General features: G+C 44.3%; 1 protein-coding gene across 1 annotated transcript in view; it reads left to right on the top strand.

Annotated features, from left to right (window-relative positions):
• Nucleotides 1–905: 905 nt before the first annotated feature.
• SMAD1 (SMAD family member 1) overlaps nt 906–20,363 on the top strand; it is a 133,891-nt gene continuing 114,433 nt past the window's right edge. The window contains exon 1 of the mRNA XM_077476981.1: nt 906–1,126. The gene's annotated coding sequence lies outside the window, so the exon portion shown is untranslated. The remainder of the gene's footprint in view (nt 1,127–20,363) is intronic.

Below are 20,363 nucleotides of genomic sequence, written 5' to 3' on the forward strand. Positions count from 1 at the left end.
AAGTGATATTCTAGGACTTGTGTGTAGAGTTCCCCTGTATGAGGAGGAGACCCCATGTCACGATAGAAGTGATATTCTTGAACTTGTGTGTAGAGTTCCCCCTCTATGAGGAGACCCCATGACATGATAGAAGTGATATTCTAGGACTTGTGTGTAGAGTTCCCCTGTATGAGGAGACCTCATGACATGATAGAAGTGATATTATAGGACTTGTGTGTAGAGTTTCCCCTGTATGAGGAGACCTCATGACATGATAGAAGTGATATTCTAGGACTTGTGTCTAGAGTTCCCCCTGTATAAGGAGACCTCATGACATGATAGAAGTGATATTCTAGGACTTGTGTGTAGAGTTCCCCTGTATGAGGAGGAGACCCCATGTCACGATAGAAGTGATATTCTTGAACTTGTGTGTAGAGTTCCCCTGCATGAGACCCCATGTCACAATAGAAGTGATATTCTTGAACTTGTGTGTAGAGTTCCCCCTGTATGAGGAGACCCCATGACATGATAGAAGTGATATTCTAGGACTTGTGTGTAGAGTTCCCCCTGTATGAGGAGACCCCATGTCACGATAGAAGTGATATTATAGGACTTGTGTGTAGAGTTTCCCCTGTATGAAGAGACCTCATGACATGATAGAAGTGATATTATAGGACTTGTGTGTAGAGTTCCCTCTGTATGAGGAGACTCCATGTCACGATAGAAGTGATATTCTTGGACTTGTGTGTAGAGTTCCCCCCTGTATGAGGAAGACACCTCCTCTCCCTACACGCGGCCCTCCCCTCACCCGCTCGCTCTGAGGGAACGGAGCCTCCCCTCCCCTCCCCTCCCCCTCTGTCTCTTTTAAGACGTGCCCCTGGGCGGCCGTACGCCGCCTGTTCTGGGTTGTGCTTTGTAGACGTTCCCTGGTCGGGGTGTGTTGTGTATTGGCAGTGGGGCGGCTCCGACTCCCTGACGCCAGTGAGACCAGATCAATCCAGGTTGCCGTGCAGGAGGAGGAGGGAGCTTCTCATCCCGGGCTGCTGCTGCTGAAGGCATGCGAGCGGCTTCCCTGCATCGCTGCACACACCGACCCGCCGCCACCGCTTGGTGACTGACTTCCCCCCGCCCGCCGGCCAGGCAGCAGGTAAACGAGGCGGGCGGGGGGATGGGAAGAGAAGGGGGTCCGGACTGGATAGAGGCTCACTTTATAAAGTAGTTTAGTTGGACGGAGTACGGCTCTCCATAGGAGAAGGCTCGGCTGGGACTTGTAGTGACGGAAGAGCCGCTACCAGCCCCCCCAACATCCTCTGTGTCCCGACTCTTCTATGGGGCCCGGCCAGGGGAGCAGCGAAGCGAGACTGCCTTACTCCACAGCGCTCCCCCGTATTCCGGCAATGAGTCAGTCCGGGATACTGCGAACTTGTGCTGTGGGACCCTGGAAAGAAGAAGGAAGGGGGGAGGTGGGGGGAGAGTGATGGCGCCTACACAAAACAAGTCCTTGTGTGTGAGAAGTCAGCCTCTGTGTGTGGAAGGGCCGGACATTCCCAGCACACTGCTGTCCTCCCCGCTCACCTTCCCTCACTTCTCCGCCATCACAACTTTGTATGTGGAGAAGTCTGTCCTCCCACAGCACCCATTACAGCCTGGATCTCCTCTCTATACACAGGCCGGCCTCTGGGGCCTTTCACTGGAAAAGAGCCCCCCCCCCCCCATCCAAATAATGGTTCAAGCCGTATTACACCCCCCCCAAAAATATTTATTATGAGGCTTAGCATTTCTTGTCATGGCTGCATTCTTTCTTTACACTTTTTTTTTTTTTTTTCTGTCTTCACCAGTGATCTAGTCAGTAAGTCTGCTGTTTTTCAATAGAACAAGCTGTCCTGCAGATGTAGCTTTTAGAGAAATGAGACCAGCCATTTACCACTGATAGGGGTGCTTAAAACAAGCTTTTATTTATGTAAAACGTATCCCAAAAGGTGGGGGGAAAAAAGTGCTGTCACTGCTTATAAAGTATTAGCTTAAGTCTGGCTTAGATTTTTGTTTTTTAATTTTTTGTTTTTAAATCTCCACTGGCTTCCACTCGCCCAGCGACTACAATTCACAGTATATTGACACCGTACAGAGCCATCCATAGCTCTGCCCCCAGCGACATCACTATCCTGGTCTCCAAATGCCACCCAAACCGCTCCTCACAACACCTCCTATTTTCTGACTCCATCACTTGAGCTAGGGGTCCCCTAACTTTCTGATAAATGGCCAGATTATTGTCCCAAGATTTGGCGGGTCGGATTGTGGCCCGCGGGAGTGGAAATTCTGGCATCAGTGCGTAAACATCGATACATTTGGTATTAGGAGGGGAAATGGCGCCCCGTTGGTGTCGGCGGGAGAAACGGTGCCCCGTTGTTGGTGCAGGCTAGTCTCTCGTATCAGTGGGAAGAATCATTCCGTAAGGCCCCTTTCACACTGAGGCGCTTTGCAGGTGCTAAAAATAGCGCCTGCAAAGCTCCCTGAAAGCCGCTCGGTGCACTCCAATGTGAAATCCCTGAGGGCTTTCACACAGGAGCGGTGCGCTTGCAGGACAGTCAAAAAAGTCCTGCAAGCTGCATTTTTAGAGCGCTGTAGGAGCGGTGTATTTACCGCTCCTAAAGTGCCCCTTCCCATTGAAAACAATGGGGCAGCGCTCCAAACCCGCCTGCAAAGCACAGCGGCATTTTGTGGGCGTTTTTAACCCTTTTTCGGCCGCTAGCAGGGGTTAAAACTGTTCTGCTAGCAGCCGATTAGCGCCACTAAAACGACGGTAAGGCGCCGCTAAATATAGCGACTATTTACCGCCAGCGCACTGAGCGCCTCAGTGTGAAAGTAGCCTAAGAACCGGATAAAGGAAAGCAAAGGGCTGCAGTTTGGAGACCACTGCTCCAGAGCAGTGATGATGAACTTTGGCACCTCAGATGTTTTGGAACTACATTTCCCATGATGCTCCTGTACTCTTCAGTGTAGTTGAGCATCATGGGAAATGTAGTCCCAAAACATCTGGGGTGTCAAGGTTTGCCATCATTGCTCTAGAGCATTTCCCATCCCCTCTGGACCTCCCTACCCCAATCTGTCCATCTCCTAATTTATCCATCTGTAGGCAATCCCTGAAAATGCCTCGAGAGGTCTTTCTTCTACCTAATAAAGTGCCAGTCACCTGTAGAAAAAGTCAGCAGCTACAAAAACTGTAGCTACTGACTTTTAAAAAACAGCCGCCCACCTGTCCCAGGATCCATCGGTGTGCTCACCCGCTGTCTTCAGTCCCCAGCGCTGGCAGCTTCACCCGGCTGTGACAGCTTTGTGCCCACTGCGCATCGTGAATGTTGGAAGTGGTCTTCTGGGACCTGTCGGTATCCCAGAAGACTGCAGGGGGGAGGGAGGAGAACTTCAGTTTCCGACCACCATGACAGTTGGAATATAAGTGGGAAGCGGGTACCTGTCAAAACCGGGGACGTGCTCCCCCCACCCCTTCTCAAAAGTGCCAGTTGTTCAAGAGGAGCAGGGAACGAGTCCTTCTGGGTGGATCTCCACTTGAAGCCCGGTACACACTACAGTGTGTGTTAGTTTATTTTTTTTGTGTGCAACCCGGGAAAAAAAAAAAAAACTAAGACAGCTCCGGTCAGAGCCGCTGTGCTAACCATGCGATCTCCCCCCTGCTGAGCTGTTGTGTTCTGATGGGGGGGGGGGGGGCGGAGATAGCCCCATTTCCCCGATCGGCGCTTATCAGGAGTTGGTCGGCTGCTGATTTTTCAGCATGCATTTCCAACAAGCTGGCCAGACCAACATAGACATGGGCCAAGTGTCGGCTGTTTGGTGTTTTTAAATCCGCTGTTGTACCTGACAATTCAGCCCATCTTTATGGGGCTTTAGATTGTAAGCTCTAATGAATAGTGCTCTGTAATTGGTCTTCTAATGAATTGTAACTGTACTGCCTGGCTTTTTGTGAAGCGCCGAGAAAATTGTTGGTGCTATATAAATCCTGTATAATCATAATAATCTTCTCCACTCAACTCTCCCCTCCCCCCCCAGACTGACCATGCTGGTGTCCAAAGGAGCGGTCTGTGACCCTTCATCCAGAGTAGGGATACTCCTAATACAGGAGGTGTGTAAACGGCTTGATCATCGGGTGAAAAAAGCCTAAATAAACTAATGCAACCATCCTAGTTGGTGATTGGTAAGCTGCAATATATACATTTTTGGGTTTAATACCGCTCAAAGTATAGGGGTAGCGAAGAACTCTCTAAGGCCAGCCATAGACAGTTGAAATTTTGGCTGGTTCAGTAGTGGATTGTTGATCATTCAGCCAACTTGAGTACAACCAGCTGATGTTTACATCAACCACATTGCAAGGACTGAGTCCTACACTGTACATGTGGACACCAAGGGTCCACCCGCAATCCAGAGCTTTGGAGAGAAGGGTGCTAGCGGTCAGCAAAAGCAAAGAGCCCAGTAAGTATATATATTTTTTTCAGCCCTTTCCACTACCCCCTAGATAAGTAGTTCTCAATTCCTGTCCTCGGGACCCATTAACAGGCCAGGTTTTAAGTATTACCTTGGGGAGATGCAGACTAGAATACTGCAATCACTGAGCAGCAAATGATATCACCTGTGATGTACTTCAGTTATCTTGCAAACATGGCCTGTTGGGTCCTGAGGACAGGAGATGAGAACCACTGCCCTAGTTGTAAGGAGCATTCAACCCTTAGCCTAGGTTCCCGTTGGTACGATTTGGCATGCAATTTGATGACCTGCCGAATCAGCGGCTTTTGCTGGCAATGGCACTGTCTGGATTGGGGTGGTGGCAGCGATTCCCAAAAGTAGTTCCTGTACTACTTTTGGTGCCTTCAGGGGGGCGATTTGTATAGACATCTGTGCAGGAACCCATACAGATGTCTATCAAATTGCCACTGAAGTCGGACTGCATTGCTGGGTTGAAATAGTGGGATTTCAAACCCACAGCAAAGATAACCTAGGCTTGAGTGCACACTAAAATGTCACCACCTAGAGTTTTTTTTTTTTTTTTTTTTTTTTTGGATGTTTTCAGTTGTAAAGTGTTTAGGAGGAGACTAGCCTTGGATGTAAAAAAAACATCTTCTGTGCTTTTGTTAGGAGCTGTCATTGAAAGCTGTAGGACCAGTAGGCACTCGATCATACCCTAAAGAAACCTATGGACATCTTTGGCATGACAAGTTACAGCACATTGCTCAGATGTACACAGGTCCCATAGAATACAATTGTAGTTTATTTGAGAAACACAGGACAAATCGGTAGCTGGCTGTACTGACTCCTGATCATGTGACCTCTGTGGCAGCAAGTCACAGTGGTCATGTGATAAACCAATCTCTACCAGTCCCTAATATTCAGAACTTTTTAAAGGGATGTCCAGGTAGGGTGGGAAAGGGTTAAAGGACAAATCCAGCCTGAGCTTTTTCTTCTGGATGCATGCCGTACTGAATAAATGAAAATCTGGTATTGTACAAAAGATATTTTGTGCTTGTCCCTTTGGTTAATTTTGGTTTAATTGTTGTGATCGACTCTTGAAAGCTGTTTACTAATGATCAGATTATTGTACGATCACTTAGAAATCAGTATTTTCCATCCGATTTTCTCATTGTGTGTACAGTACTAGGCATAACACTCTTCCTGTCCTATGGTGACCGTTTTTGTTCAATGTACTGCATCTATGGAGGAGCTATGTTGTCATCCTTGGCTGATAACATTGGGAATTTCCGTGCAGTCTGTGGAAAGTGACAAGGACGCAGAGATTTCTATTGCCATTAACTAGACTTTTTGTGTAATTTAGCAGTAAAAGGAAAACAAATGCAGCCACCACATCCAAGGACTGGTTTACTGCAATATTGGTTTTCTTTCTTGCGTCTAGATCTCCTTTGACATGCACATAACTTGTCAGGAAAGGGACATATCTCGCTTTTATTTTATTGTGTCTTTGTGAATACACTTCCTGTCTGGTATCCCATATAACTTATTTTGTGGCCAGGTTAGATTAGGAAACCAAAAGCGCTGTCTGTGTCAGAATGGGCATGGCTGTATTGTGTCTGTGCTGTACTACAAATTTATGTTAATCAGTAGAAGTGAAGCATTAGTCAAGTAGGGATTTGGTACGGCCAATGAATACAATGTCAGATTACCCTGTTGGAAAGGCACTGTCTACGTTTTCACAATGGACAGATGTGTTAGCCTGCAGTCTGTTGCATCAGTCGAGAAGCTGCTTCAGGTTCTCCCTGGAGAAATGTTTCTCAGCTTTTGGCTGTGAAGGCTCTGGTTACTGTGGAAATGATTGGAGGCCTTTGTTTGATTTGTAGTAGCCCCTAGTCCAGTCCTTCTGCACTATTCAGTCTCATGGGAGAGTTGCTGCAAGGCAGGATTGGATTACTCCTGAGGGTATGGGTTGTCCTTGTTTCATCGTCTGATCCTTACTGTAGGTATAAACCCTAACAGGAGGACGTTTAGTGTAAATTGCCACATAATTTTAAAATTAAATACCGCTGCCTTTTTATTTTTTTTATTCGAAGTGTTGGTCTCCTCCAGCTTGTTTCAGCTCTTGTCCACATTTTGGCAGCATGTTAAGAGATGAAATGGGTTTGGGCTTTTTCCCCCCATCATACTTGCCAAGGTGGAAGCAGCATCGGTCCCCCTGCACCTCTGCACTGAGAACCGAGTGATCGTACATCGCTGATGGTTCGGTTCCCACAGCTCTGAGCGGAGAGCTACTGATTCATCAGCGACTCTCCACTCTGCTCCTCTGTGGAGGGGCAGGGAACAGCTGTCTCAGGCTCTCAGTGGCTTGCCGAGAGGCTGAGATTGTCAGTCTAGGGCAGTGATGGCGAACCTTGGCACCCCAGATGTTTTGGAACTACATTTCCCATGATGCTCAACCACACTGAAGTGTGCATGAGCATCATGGGAAATGTAGTTCCAAAACATCTGGAGTGCCAAGGTTCGCCATCACTGGTCTAGGGGATACAGACTTTATTATTGCGATGACACTGCTAACATCACTGGAATCAGTCCAGGCACAGAGGGTGGACTTTCAGTCCCTCTCTGCTGAAAACTGGGTCACAGGAGTGCAAAACAAATTGCACTCCTGTGACCCATAGGAGAAGCCCAGCCAAACTAGCTTGGGCTGGACTAATAATTTAACTAGTCATAAGCAGTAGTAACTGTGGACCAGACCTGTGCGTTGTCCTCATAGCTGATTGTAACCTCCACCAGGAGCACATGTGACAGCATGACTATGCAGGAGAATAATTGGGAGACCACCCTATGGCAGATTGTACTGACCAGACTTGTTTTCATTTTTTATGAAAGCTGCATTTTAAAAAGCTTGAAAGCAACTTTTGGAGCGTAGCTAATGTGTTTTAGATCTAGATCTCTATAGGTAGATATCTCTCTATTCTACATCTCTCCAAAAGTGAGTGCACCCCTCACTTTTTTTTTGTAAGTATCTTATTATCTTTTCATGTGACAACACTGAAGAAATTACATTTTGCTACAATGTAAAGTAGTAGTAATTTCTCCACCCACCTCTCCTTTTTTAGGATGGAGGAATTGTCTGTGGTGTGTTAAATCTTTTTTATATATATTTCCAATCTGCTGGGTGAATAAAGTCATTTATGACCAGCTTTAATCTCTTGACTCTAGAGGAGCTTCTGTATGAACTATCCAGTGTTAGTACAGCAATCTCCTCTGCTGTGTCATTGTTCTGATGGGGGTGGCTGCCTCTGCCAGAACACTCTGGTCAGTGCTTTCAGCCATTGGCTGAGAGTGCTGATCAGAAGCTGATCTGCAGACCTTTTTTGGTCATGCCCCTTCAACAGAAGCTGGCCGGCTTCTGTTGGACCAGCTGCTGTACACACGGGCCGATTGTTGGCTGATCTATTAAACCGGCCAGTGCCGCCTGACTTTCAGCCTGTGTTTACTAGGCTTAAGGTCTCTTTCTCATCGGGTAGACCCTGATTAGATCAGCAGGGGATCTGTCTGTCTGAACCCCTGCTGAGCAGAGCAGGCAGATGACAGGTCTGTCTGCTCAGTTTCTGCAGAACAGATGTCAGTTTACACCTGATCCATAGGGATAAATTGCTCAATCAAGTCCCCCTGAAAAACTGACGTGCCAACCTGATCGGAACAGCCGCTTGAAAGAGGCCTAAGGTTGTGAAAAATGCTACAGCTGATTCAGGGCCTAAGGCAGAACTGTACTTTGCTGCTTACCTGTTTTGCTGTTCACTGAAATTTTTTCCTCTGGGGCCACCGGGACTGCACACTATCTCCATGGAAATGAGGCCAGCTATGCATGTGCAGTAGTTTAAAAAAAAAAATGTGGTTTGCATAAGTGTGTGCACACCCTCTTCTAACTGAGCATGTAGCTGTGTTCAGAACTCGTGTTAAATAGAAGGCAGTACACGCCTGCCATAATTTTTTTAAGTGCCTCTGATTAACCCCATCTAAAGTTCAGCTGTTCTAGTAGATCTTTTCTGACATTTTCTTAGTTGCATCCTACAGAAAAAGCCATGGTCTGCAGAGAGCTTCCAAAGCATCAGAGGGATCTCATTGTTCAACGGTATCAGTCAGGAGAAGGGTAAAAAAATAATTTCCAAGGCATTACCATCATGGAACACAGTGAAGATGGTCATCATCAAGTGGAGAATATATGGTACAACAGGGACATTACCAAGAACTGGACCTCCATCCAGAATTGACAAGACGAAAAATGGTGAGGGAGGCTGCTAAGAGGCCTTCAAGAGCTGCAGTAATATCTGGCAAGTACTGGCTGTGTGGTACATGTGACGACAATCTCCCGTTTTCTTTGTATATTTGGGCTATGGGGTGGAGTGGCAAAATGGAAGCCCTTTCTTATGAAGAAAATCACCCAAGCCTGGCTAAATTTTGCATAAACTCGTCTGAAGTCTCTCAAAAGCATGTGGGAAAATGTGTTATGGTCTGATGAAACCAAGGTTGAACTTTTTCCCCATAATTCCAAGAGAGATGTGGCTCAAAACACTGCACATCAAAAGAACACTGTACTCGCAGTGAAGCATGGTGGTGGCAACATCATGCTTTGGGGCTGTTTTTGTTTAGCTGGAACAGGGGCCTTAGTCAAGGTAGAGGGAATTGTGAACAGTTCCAAATACCAGTCAATATTGGAACAAACCCTTCAGGCTTCTGCTAGAAAGCCAAACACGAAGAAGAACTTCATCTTTCAGCACAACAACCCAAAGCATACAGCAAAATCAACCAAGGAATGGCTCCACCCGAAGAATGTTTTGGAATGGCCCAGACCTGAATCTGGTTGAAAATCTATTGCTCTGAAGAGGGCTATGCACAGGAGATGCCCTCGCAATCTCAGATTTGGATTGTTTTTGCAAAGTGTGGGCAAATATTGCCAAGCCAATGTGCCATGATGATAAACCCCTACCAAAAAGACTGAGTTCTGTAACAAAATCAAAAGGTTTCAACATATTAGTTTAAGGGTGTGCACACTTATGTAGCCAGATTTTATCTTTACTTTCTTCCACATAAGACTTCAGTTTGTTGTCCAACTGAGTTGTACAGTTTATAGGTCACATTAAAGGTAAGAGGTCCTGAAAATCTTTGTGATTTTTTTTTTTCTTTTTTTTTTTCTTTACATCTTAGAAACCTAACATTTTAACAAGGCTGTGCAGACTTTTTATATCCACTGTATGTGATGCTTTTTTCCCCTCTGACCTTACAGTATCTCATAGTACTCATATGATTTATTACACAAGTACTGAAGCTGTAGTAGGCATCAAGTGCGAGAACACTAGCATTTTCAATAGGAGAGGTCCACAGTCAGCTTCTATGCTCCTCTGTATAAATTTCCTCGAATGCATTTAAGCCCAGGTTCCCACTGAGCTGCAGGAATGAAGCTCCACATGTCGGTCCCGACTTCAGAGACATCTGTGTAGGTTTCTGCACAGATGTCAATGTACACTGCAGCCCGAAATCGCAAAAAGCAGTACAGAAACTACTTTTTGAAATCGATGCGGCACCGCAAATGCACTGATTAGGACTGCTGATTTGACATGTCATGTCGTACCAATGTGAACCAGGGGTTAGATGTGTTTAAGGGCCAGATCACACCATAGAAACTCAGTCCGAATTTATTCCAGATGATTTTTTGCATGCGTGTTTTTGATGCAGTCCACTGCACTCCCTCCGACCCCCCCCCCCCTCTTCTTGTTTCTTCTTTTATTTTTTATTTAATTTGCTTTTATTGTGCTTTAGTACACGTAACTTGCTAGAGCCCAGTATAAACAAATTGTGCTAATGTGTTCTAATGCTTTAACTGCAATTTGTTTCAAACCTACCGACTCATTCAACCAGTATGAATGAGACCTTTAAAGTTATTGCGGTGTCCAGGGTGGGTGATGACAAACGACATCCTAGAAGCCTGCAGTGTAAATATTCTGTTAGGTCATAGTCCCAAGTGCATGCCACTTGTTAGTCATTAGTATGTGTCAGAGTTTTCTAGTTTGAAAAAAAGACCACTCTTCTTTTTTTTTTTTTTTATGCAAGCGGTGCATTTATTGGCTTCGAAATTACTTTTGCTATGTGAAATTTGAAATGACATCCCCTTGTGTATTCTAGCAGGTAGAATATTGTCACGTTTTTCTTTGTATGCTGAAAATCTGTAAATGAGCCAGTACAGCATATTGGCAAGAACCTATCGCTAATGCCCAATTGAAAATCGAATAAATCAAAGCACCTATAACCTGACACACGTATTTGTGCTGAATGTAGTTTGTCGTTTTTATGCTGTGGGTATTACAACTATGGATGTAAGGAGTTACAAAAAACTGTAAATGGAATAGTTGAAAATGCCAACTGGATTTGTTGTATGAACAGTCAGCGCTGTTCACACTACTGCAACTTGTCATGTGTTTTGACACTGCCAAATAGCATGACAATTTGCACCCCATTGCTGCGTCTTATGTCACAATGATTATGACAGGTTCCTGCGCTACTTTTTTTTAAAATTATTGTTATTTTTTTTTTATATTGTGACTTTCGTAGACTTCTGTTAAATGAATTTTCAAGCGGCTATGAAATTGGCAGTGCAAATCCCACTGATGTGCAGCTTTGAAATCACAAAGTAGTGCAATTTCAAATCCATACCGGTGTGAACCAGGGGTAATGTCTATCTTGTGCAACTATACAACTTGCTTTGGCAAGGATGAACATGTTTTCAAAATATGTATTTATACATGTAGAACTGCAGAAATGACTAATGAAGTTACTGATTATCTATGCAGGATCTTGCTGGTGGGGAAAAGTCTAAGTGTGTTTATTTACACTCCTATAGGTGATTTAAGTGATGAACCTTTTTTTTGTTTGTAGGGTTTTTTTTATTTATTTTTTTTTCCACTTGTGCCATATTTACCTGCTCTGCGCAGTGGATTTGTGGAGAGCGGCTACAATTCTCCTCTTCTGGGGTCCCCTGCTGGCACTGCAGGCTCCTCTTTGGCGAGTGCCCCAATAGCAAGTCACCTGCTATAGGGGCACTTATGCGTGCTTTTTGTTTGCGGGATTTGGATTCCATTTGAAAGTAACTGGATCCCAAGTACGTCCTGTGGTTTGGGCCGATTTGTGGTGTGCTCTGGGCCCATTGAAACCACAGTTCAGATTTAAAAAAAAAAAAAAAAAAAGTAATACTGATCTAAGAATATTACTTTTTTTTTATTTTGCTGCTGTATGCGTGAGCCCTTAAAAGAACATGGACCCAACTGCACAGAATCTATGTGCAAATAAATCTGCTGTAACATGTGTGTTCTGCAATATAAAGGTTTATAAATCCAGTTATTTCCATGCCCTCGGCCTGTGTTAGTTCTCCAAGGCCAATTGGTGCATAAAACGGTTTCTCCATCTGTGTAGTTTTATTCAGCTAATGGAGGTCTCAACTAGCCCTTATAAATAATGTAAGCTGTGTCTAATGGAGAGACTCTAGGGACCGAGGAAAAAGCATCATTACTAGACTTTTCAAGATGCTACAGATCTCGGATTGATTTACAGCACTGATCTGGTGCAAAATGATACATCAGGGCGAACAGGGTCATTCTGGAAAAGTGTATTATGTGAAGCTATTAGTTCGCTGATCCTAATTAAGGCACATTGAAAAAGGCAGCTGTAATGTGCGAAATGTGTCATAATGCATTATTTTATGACCAGAGGGTGGGACACATGTTAAAGACTTCCTTAATTGCTCTAAACTTGTATTCTTTAGCTTTGCTCTCTAGGTAGCAAGTAAAACTAAAATTCAGGTTGGTATGTGAAAAATCATACTACCTAGAAATGTAGTGTTTGCCTATGTAGCTAAATCCACCAGAGCATTTTGTGTAAATATTTTATGTGCCTATACGGTCCATCATTTGCAGTGCAGTGTGCAAACCTTTCCCCAGATTTCTGCCTTGGCTGAATAGACTGTCAACAGGGTCCTGCAGACGAAAGGAAGTCTGCTGCGTTTATTAAAATATCTACTCCTCACATCACAACTCTGATATAAATCAGGGCAGATTTAATTTAGCAATTGTCAACATAAACAATGTATGCATATGATGGTTTAGGATCTTAAATTATTATTTTTTTAGTTTTTTGCAGACTTTGTGATCCACGGAGCAAATTATTAACTGTTAAACATTTCAAGCATGTGGTTTTATTTTTGCCAGGAAACTCTTTTCCAAACATTCCTTGATGTACTTATGACTAGTGTACCAGTTGCATCCGTTTCCTTTCTTGGTATAGTCCCAGAATGCTCTGTCTTGAAAATCACTGTTCTCTTTATGTACTGTGTACATAATAATAATAATAAAAAAAAAAAAATTGTTAGGGCTGTGAAAATGAATGATTCCTCGATTAATCGATTCATTTTTTTGATTTGGTACTTAGCTCTTTACCGGCAGTTCACCGGATTTCCGACAGAAGTCACGGACATCGACGTCACTGGACTCCTCCCCCTTCCCCAAGTGCCTCCGTCCCCTAACAAAGGGAAGGGGGAGGAGTCTGACGTTGAAGTTCTGTTTGAACGTAATGCATACAGGGAGGAGCTACGTATGACATCACCCACTGCTGCCCTACGGAACTAACATGATTGTCGGCTTTACATGCTGTGTTCTTATCATCTTTATGTGACTAGTTTGTGTTTGAACACAAATTAAATCTTATACTTAAGCGGTGAGCACTTAGATCTTTTCTTTCTACTCACGACCTGGCGTCCTGTGGGGAAAAAAATTACTTGCGTCAGTGCTACAGTTTGAATTTAAAACATATTGTGTGAAGTTAAGTCATGGATTGTGGTAACTAGTGTCGGGTGATTGTATAACTATATAGTGTATACCACACGTACCACTGACTAAAGCAGAGTTGCAATGCAGGGAGATCAGCTAAAAGTAGTTGGCTCTGTATGTGCGTTATAATTGAAAGTAGTTGACTAAAAAAGTTATTTATATATATATATATATATATATATATATATAAATTTTTTAATAACAAATACAAGGCTTTATTAAGTAATGTCCTGTTTTTAATTTTGATGCTGTACAAGTTTGACAGCAATTTTCAAACAAGTTGCATCTCCTTTTTTACATTACATCTTGCATAGCATAATGGTTATTTTTAAGGGGACCACATCACTACTTTTTGCGTATACATGTATGTGCTTTTGGTTAAGATTGACACACAGAATAAGTTTTGTTACTCAGTTATGTTGCCCATCTGGCACTCAGTTTCCAGACTGACCTCAGCACAATGAGCAGATACAGAACATTGGCTGTAAAAGTCTGAGCTGTTGTGCACATTTATCATCCTGTTTCCTAGCAATTTTGTACTAGTTGTGTTAGGCAGCTGTGTTCTCGTGTAATTGCATTATGTTTTTTAATGATGATGGGTTTTTGAGCCTAAAATTTTTTTTTTTTATATAGCGCTGTTCTCTTGGTTTTGTGGTTAGTTGCTTGTTGGCTACTAGTCTTAGCTCAGTTAAAAGATAAATAAATATAGATGAGTTTTGTTTTGTAAAAATGTATGCAAGAACTGGCAACTGTGCATAAGTTTGTACAGTATTGTAAAACGTGAATTCCCATAATATCAAATGGTGGCATTTTAAGCTAAATGGAGGCTTACAGGTAGATGTTAAAACTGGATAGTCTATACAATTTCACCTTAACCACTTGTCCACTGGGCAAAAGCGGGGTTCCACCCTAAAGTGGTACTTCCGCTGATCGGAACCCCCCCCCCCCCCTCCGGTGTCACAATTGGCACCTTACAGGGGGGAGGGGGGTGGAGATACCTGTCAAAGACTGGTCCCAGTGACAGCGCAGAGAATTCCTATTGCGCTGCGCGACTCGCGCAGTAGGGAACCGGGAAGTGAAGCCGATTTGCTTCACTTCCTGATTCCCTCACCTAGAATGGTGACGGCAGCAGCCGAGAGCCGAGCGATCGATCGGCCTCGGCTGCCGGCATCGCTGGAACCCGGGACAGGTGAGTGTTCATTTATTAAGTCAGCAGCTGTAGTATTTATAGCTGCTGGCTCTTAATATTTTTTTTTTTTTTTTTTTTTTTTAGGTGGAATCCCTCTTTAAACACCCTTCCTTTCGGTGCTCTCACGTTTTAGAATGACAATTACCGTCATGCAACACTGTACCTATAAGTTTTTTTTTTTTCTTTGTTTTTATTTTTTTTCACACAAAATGGAGCTTTCTTTTGGCATTTAACCACTTCCCGCCCACGTCCTGGACTTTCAGTGGGAATATCTGATGCTAGCAGCCACAGGCATCATTCAGATATCTTTGTTTTCAGCCAGCGATTCTGTTCACCATTAAGAATGATCATAGCAGCAGTTCTGCCAGGTGATGGGAGGGGACATCGCCCCGCCCCCCAGCCGCCATCCGGTGCTTCTCTGTGCTCTCCCGTGCCATCAGGGACCCAGAGAAAGAATCGTCCGGTGCTGGATGATAAAGATTCCCGATGACCAGATGGTCACCAGTCATCTCTATGACCATCTGAGGCCATAACGTCGCGCCCGGATTCCTGGGAGTAAAAACCGCGATCGCAGCTGTCCACATGGGATCGGTAAATTATTATTATTTTTTTGCTATCTCATGCTTTCCAGCCTGGAGGAGAGGAGGTCTTATTGACCCCACATCTCTCCATATAAAGGACCAGTCATGAATGATTCCCTTTACAAGGTATGTTTACATTACTTGTAATAGGAAAAAAAGTGATCCAAAAAAAGTTGTAAAACAAAATTGTTTTTGTAACCACTACAATACAGGGCACTTTCGCCCCCTTCCTTCCCAGCCCAATTTTCAGCTTTCATCACTCTTGCACTTTCAATGACAATTGCACGGTCATGCTACACTGTACCCAAATGAAATTTTTATCATTTTGCTTGCACAAATAGAGCTTTATTTTGGTGGTATTTATTCGCGACTCTTATTTTTTGCGATACAAGTGCAAAAAAAGCGGTAATTTGGAAAAAAATGTTTTTCTATTTTAAAAGAAATCCAATAAAATCTAATTTTGTCATAAATTTAAGCCAAAATGTATTCTGCTAAATGGCTTTTGGTAAAAAAAAATTCTGTTAAGTGTATAATAATTGGTTTATGTGATCACGGACTTATGTACCCAAATGATCATGCACATGGGTGCAGATAATCATTGGGACATGTGATTTTAGTGGGACATGTGTGGTTTTTATTTTTTTGGACATGTGTGTTTTGGGGATGTGTTTTTACACTGTGTGGTGATGTGTGTTTACACTAGGCTGGTGATCAGTGAGTAAAAAGCTGTAAAAATAGCTCATACTCGCTGATCACCAGCCAGCTGCAGCGATCTGCTCTCCCCTCCTCAGCGACGACTTCTGTGTGAAGTAACCGGCTGTTTTGATCACATGACGGCTGTGATTGGTGTGCGGGTGACACAAGCGCATCGGGATTGCGCCGCTGCGCGGGCATGCGCGCTATCCCCCCCCTCCCCCTTCATCTGAAGGACGTTCCTGAACGTCCAGTCAAAAGGCGGCTCCCACCCGGCCGTTTATGTACATTGGCCGGGTGGGAAGTGGTTAAAATGCCCCTGTCTCCAGTAGCTCGCACTCAGAAGCGAATGTACACGTTAGTCCCGCACACACATGTAAACGCCATTCAAACTACACATGCGAGGTATCGCCACGTGCGTTGGAGTGCAACAATTCTAGCTCTAGACCTCCTGTAACTCTTAATATGTAACCTGTAAAAAAAAAAATTTAAGCGTCGCCTATGGAGATTTAAGTACTCACGTTTGGCGTCATTCCATGTGTGTGCAATTTTAAAGCATGACATGTTGGGTATCTATTTACTCGGCGTAACATTATCTTTCACATTATAAAAAAAAATTGGGCCAACTTTACTGTTTACAAATTGGTGTATAGTTGGTCTGTGTGAAAGTTAGGCCCCTTTCACACATGCGGATGATATGTCCGTATTTCATCCATCCGTTTGCGGATGAAATACGGGCATACATTCATCCCCTATGGGATAGCGGGTGTCTGCGGATGAACATCCGCAGACACCCGATTTCCTCCGCATCCGCAACAGTCCGATTCTGCAGACGGAGGAAAATCCTATTTTTCTATCCGTCTGCAGAGCGGATCGGATGAACAGGGACACACGGTCCGTGCTCATCCGATCCCCATAGAGGAGAGTGGAGAGATGACAGGGCAGTCCCTGCACAGTGTGCAGAGACCGCCCTGTCCGGAGCCGGCTCAGTGGGGACAACGGAGCGATCCCCACTGAGCGAGCGGATCATCACGGGGCGGATCATTACTGATCCGCCCCGTGTGAAAGAGGCCTTAGAAGTCCACAAGCTATGGTGCCAATATCTGAAAATCTCATTTCTTGAGACCCTAACATGCCAGAAAAGTACAAATAACCCCCCCCCCCCCCCCCATGACCCCCTCTTTCCAAAAAAAAACTTTCCAGAGTTTTTTTTGAAGTTGTAATTTTTCCCACAATTCTTTGCAAAATCAAGGGGTTTGGGGTTTTTCCCACAAAATCATCATATTGGCAGGTTATTTCTCACACACAGCATATGCATACCACAAATTACACCCCGAAACACATTCTCACATGTGAGACTTACACAGCGTGGCCACATACAGAGGCCCAACATGCAGGGAGCACCATCGGGCGTTCTGGAGCACCCCGGCCAGAACTAAGCACAAAATTTTGTGCTTCAAAAAAAACCCAGTGAAGTTGGCCCAATGTTTTTTGCATAATGTAAAAGATGAAGTTACGCAGAGTAAATGGATACCTAATGTGTCACCCTTCAAAATTGCACACGCTCGTGGAATGGCGCCAAACTTCACTACTTAACCACTTTGAGACCGGTCCATTTTGCTGGCTTAAGACCAAACTACTTTTTGCGATTTGCCACTGCGTCGCTTTAACTGGCAATTGCGCAACGTGGCTCCCAAACAATATTGACATGCTTTTTTTCCAACAAATAGAGCTTTATTGTGATGTTTGATCAACCCTACGGTTTTTATTTTTTGTGCTATAAACAGAGCGTCATTCTTGTATAAGAACGCATTATTTTTTGCTATATCCCCCAAAAATAAAATTTTTTTTTTTTTTTATATAGTATTCTTCTACATATTTTATGGTAAAAAAAATCGCAATAAGCGATTGGTTTGCACAAAATCTATAGCATTTACAAAATAGGGGATAGTTTTATGGCTTTTTTATTTTAATTTTTTTTTTTTTTTTGTGACTGCGACATTATGGCGAAACACATCGGACATTTTTGGGACCATTGTCATTTATACAGCAATCAGTGCTATACAAATGCTCTGATTCCTGTGTAAATGACACTGGCAGTGAAGGGGTTAGGGGTCCTAGGGGCTTGTTACTAACTGTGGGGGGCGTGGCTGTGTGAACACTGATCTCTGCTCCAATCACAGGGAGCAGATATCGGTGTCACTTGTTGCTAGGCAGAACGGGGAGATGCTGTTTACGTCCGCATCTCCCCGTGAGACATTCGCGGGTATCACCGCGGCTATCAAGTCCACGGGACCCATGACCGCACTTATGGGGACCCGACCGGCGCGTGCAGCCAGCAGTGCACACGCGATGGCATTCTTAAAGGGACGTACCTGTACGCCCATATGCCTTTCCATGCCATTCTGCTGACATACATCGTTGTGCATCGGTTGGGAAGTGGTCAAAAATCGCCACAGGCAACGCTTTTAAAATTTATTTATTTTTTTTAACTGGTTACATGTTTTTGAGTTACAGAAGAAGCCTAGAGCCAAAATTATTGCTCTCGCTCTAACGTTCGCAGAGATAAATCACGTGTGGTTTGAACAGTTTTCATATGTGGGCGGGACTTGCGTATGCGTTTGCTCCTGCAGGCGAGCACGCGTGGACACTTTTTTTTTTTTTTTTTATTTTTTTTTTTATCACTTTTATTCCTATTGCAAGTAATGTAAACATCCCTTGTAATAGGAATAATGGCACGACAGTCAGACCCCCACATTTCACCTCCTAGGCTGGGATCCCTGAAATAAAAAATAAATAAAATTCTGGCTTCGATCGTAGCGTTTTTTTGGCCTCCCGTAAAAACGATCAAGCAGCAGAACAGCCGCAATGATCATTCTTATGGTTTAGGGAATGGCCGGCTGAAGACGCTGATATATGAAGGATGGTTGTATCTGCAGGCTTCATTAAGAGATCCCCACACAAATTCAAGGATGTCATATGACAGAGGGTGGGAAGTGGTCAAAGTGTGTATGTGTAAGTGTAATTACGGCCGAGCATGGCTGGGGTATTGCACAGCATGGAGGGATGGCTGAGCATGAATGTGACAATTGTCACTGAGCATCTCTGTGGGCACTACAGATCCAGCCACAGCGCTACTGCCACCAATCTTTTCCCCCTCCACTGTACCGATTGGCACACAGAGGGGAGAGAGAAACCAGCGTCATGACATGCCAGTTTGTTTACAAGTGACCGTTCGCTCATTTGACGGTGCGATCACGTGGTAAACGGCTGGTATGCGCCGGGTCCAGAGGATGTTCTCGGGTGCGTGCGAGAATGGGATTTTGGAAGGACGTCACTGTACGCCCTCCCAGAGCTATGCAATCGTCTTGTAGCTGTCATTCAGTTAACGGCCGGTTGTTAGGTGGTTAAAGTAGCTATGGCAAGATTTGCTATCCATCAAAAATTGACCCTTTTGTTGTCCTGTGGAACTATGCCCATCAGTAGAATCTTCAGCATCTAACCTTTTTTTTTTTTTTTTTTTTTTTTTTTTTTTTTTTTTTTGTCCAATGTTTGCATCCTGATGTAATTCCACCCACTAGTATGCCCCAACTTTTTTGCTGCAGCTCTTAATTGCCACACTAGTTATGTAGCACAGGAGGAACCACAGAGAGCAGGGCAGAGGCAATGGGCATCCTATGATTTCTGGATCTTCTGCAGAAGATCGTTAACTTTATTTATTTTTTTCTCTGCTGCTAGTAGCATTGGTAGGTAGTGGTATTGTACTTATTAAATGCTATATTACAAACTCACTTGTCACTGGGTCCTCTTAAAGACTCCAGATTTTGTCAAATCATCATTTGATGCCTTTTAGGGCCGGTACACAAAAGAACATGTTTCCGCAAAATGCGATTTCACAATGTTCAAAACCTTTGGCAGTTGTGATATGCAACAGGTCCCAATATAACACCCCAGGGTGTTGACCTAAAGTACCATGCGATACGATTGCAGTGAGTTTCCAAAAGTAGTGTGTTCAGTGCAATTTCAACTAGGGATGCACCGAAATTTCGGCTACCGAAACATATCGGCAGAAAATGACCCTTTCGGCAAAAGGCCGACAGAATTCCTGCTGATGCCAAAAATGGGGCGGGGCTCTCCCCCCCGCTACCGCCTATCAGGGGGGGCTTCCTATATTGTAGAAAAGAATAGAGCCGCTGCCTGTTTCATTACAGCGCCGGGAACATCACAGCTTTTATTTCAGTAGCGGTGTTCCCTGCTGCACGCCGTCACATACAACCCCTCCCCCTTGTCCGGGCACTTTTGATGGACAGATCACCTGCCCAATCCAGGGACGGGTTATCTATCAGTGTGTGGACAAGGGGGAGGGGCTGTATGTGACGGCACGGGGAACACACAGCTATTGAAATGAAAGCTGTGATGTTCCCGGCGCCGTAATCAAACAGGTGGCAGCGGCTCTCCTCTCCCTTCACTGGCTGCATCTGACGGGCACTGGTGAGGCTACATTGATCTCTTGTAACATGTCTGCAGTCTCTGACTCTCTGACCATCTCCTGTACCATGTCCCCAGTCG

Source organism: Lithobates pipiens, unplaced genomic scaffold (genome assembly GCF_037356315.1).
Source record: "Lithobates pipiens isolate NorthernLeopardFrog02 unplaced genomic scaffold, aLitPip1_a1.2 Scaffold_13, whole genome shotgun sequence".
Classification (NCBI taxonomy): domain Eukaryota; kingdom Metazoa; phylum Chordata; class Amphibia; order Anura; family Ranidae; genus Lithobates; species Lithobates pipiens.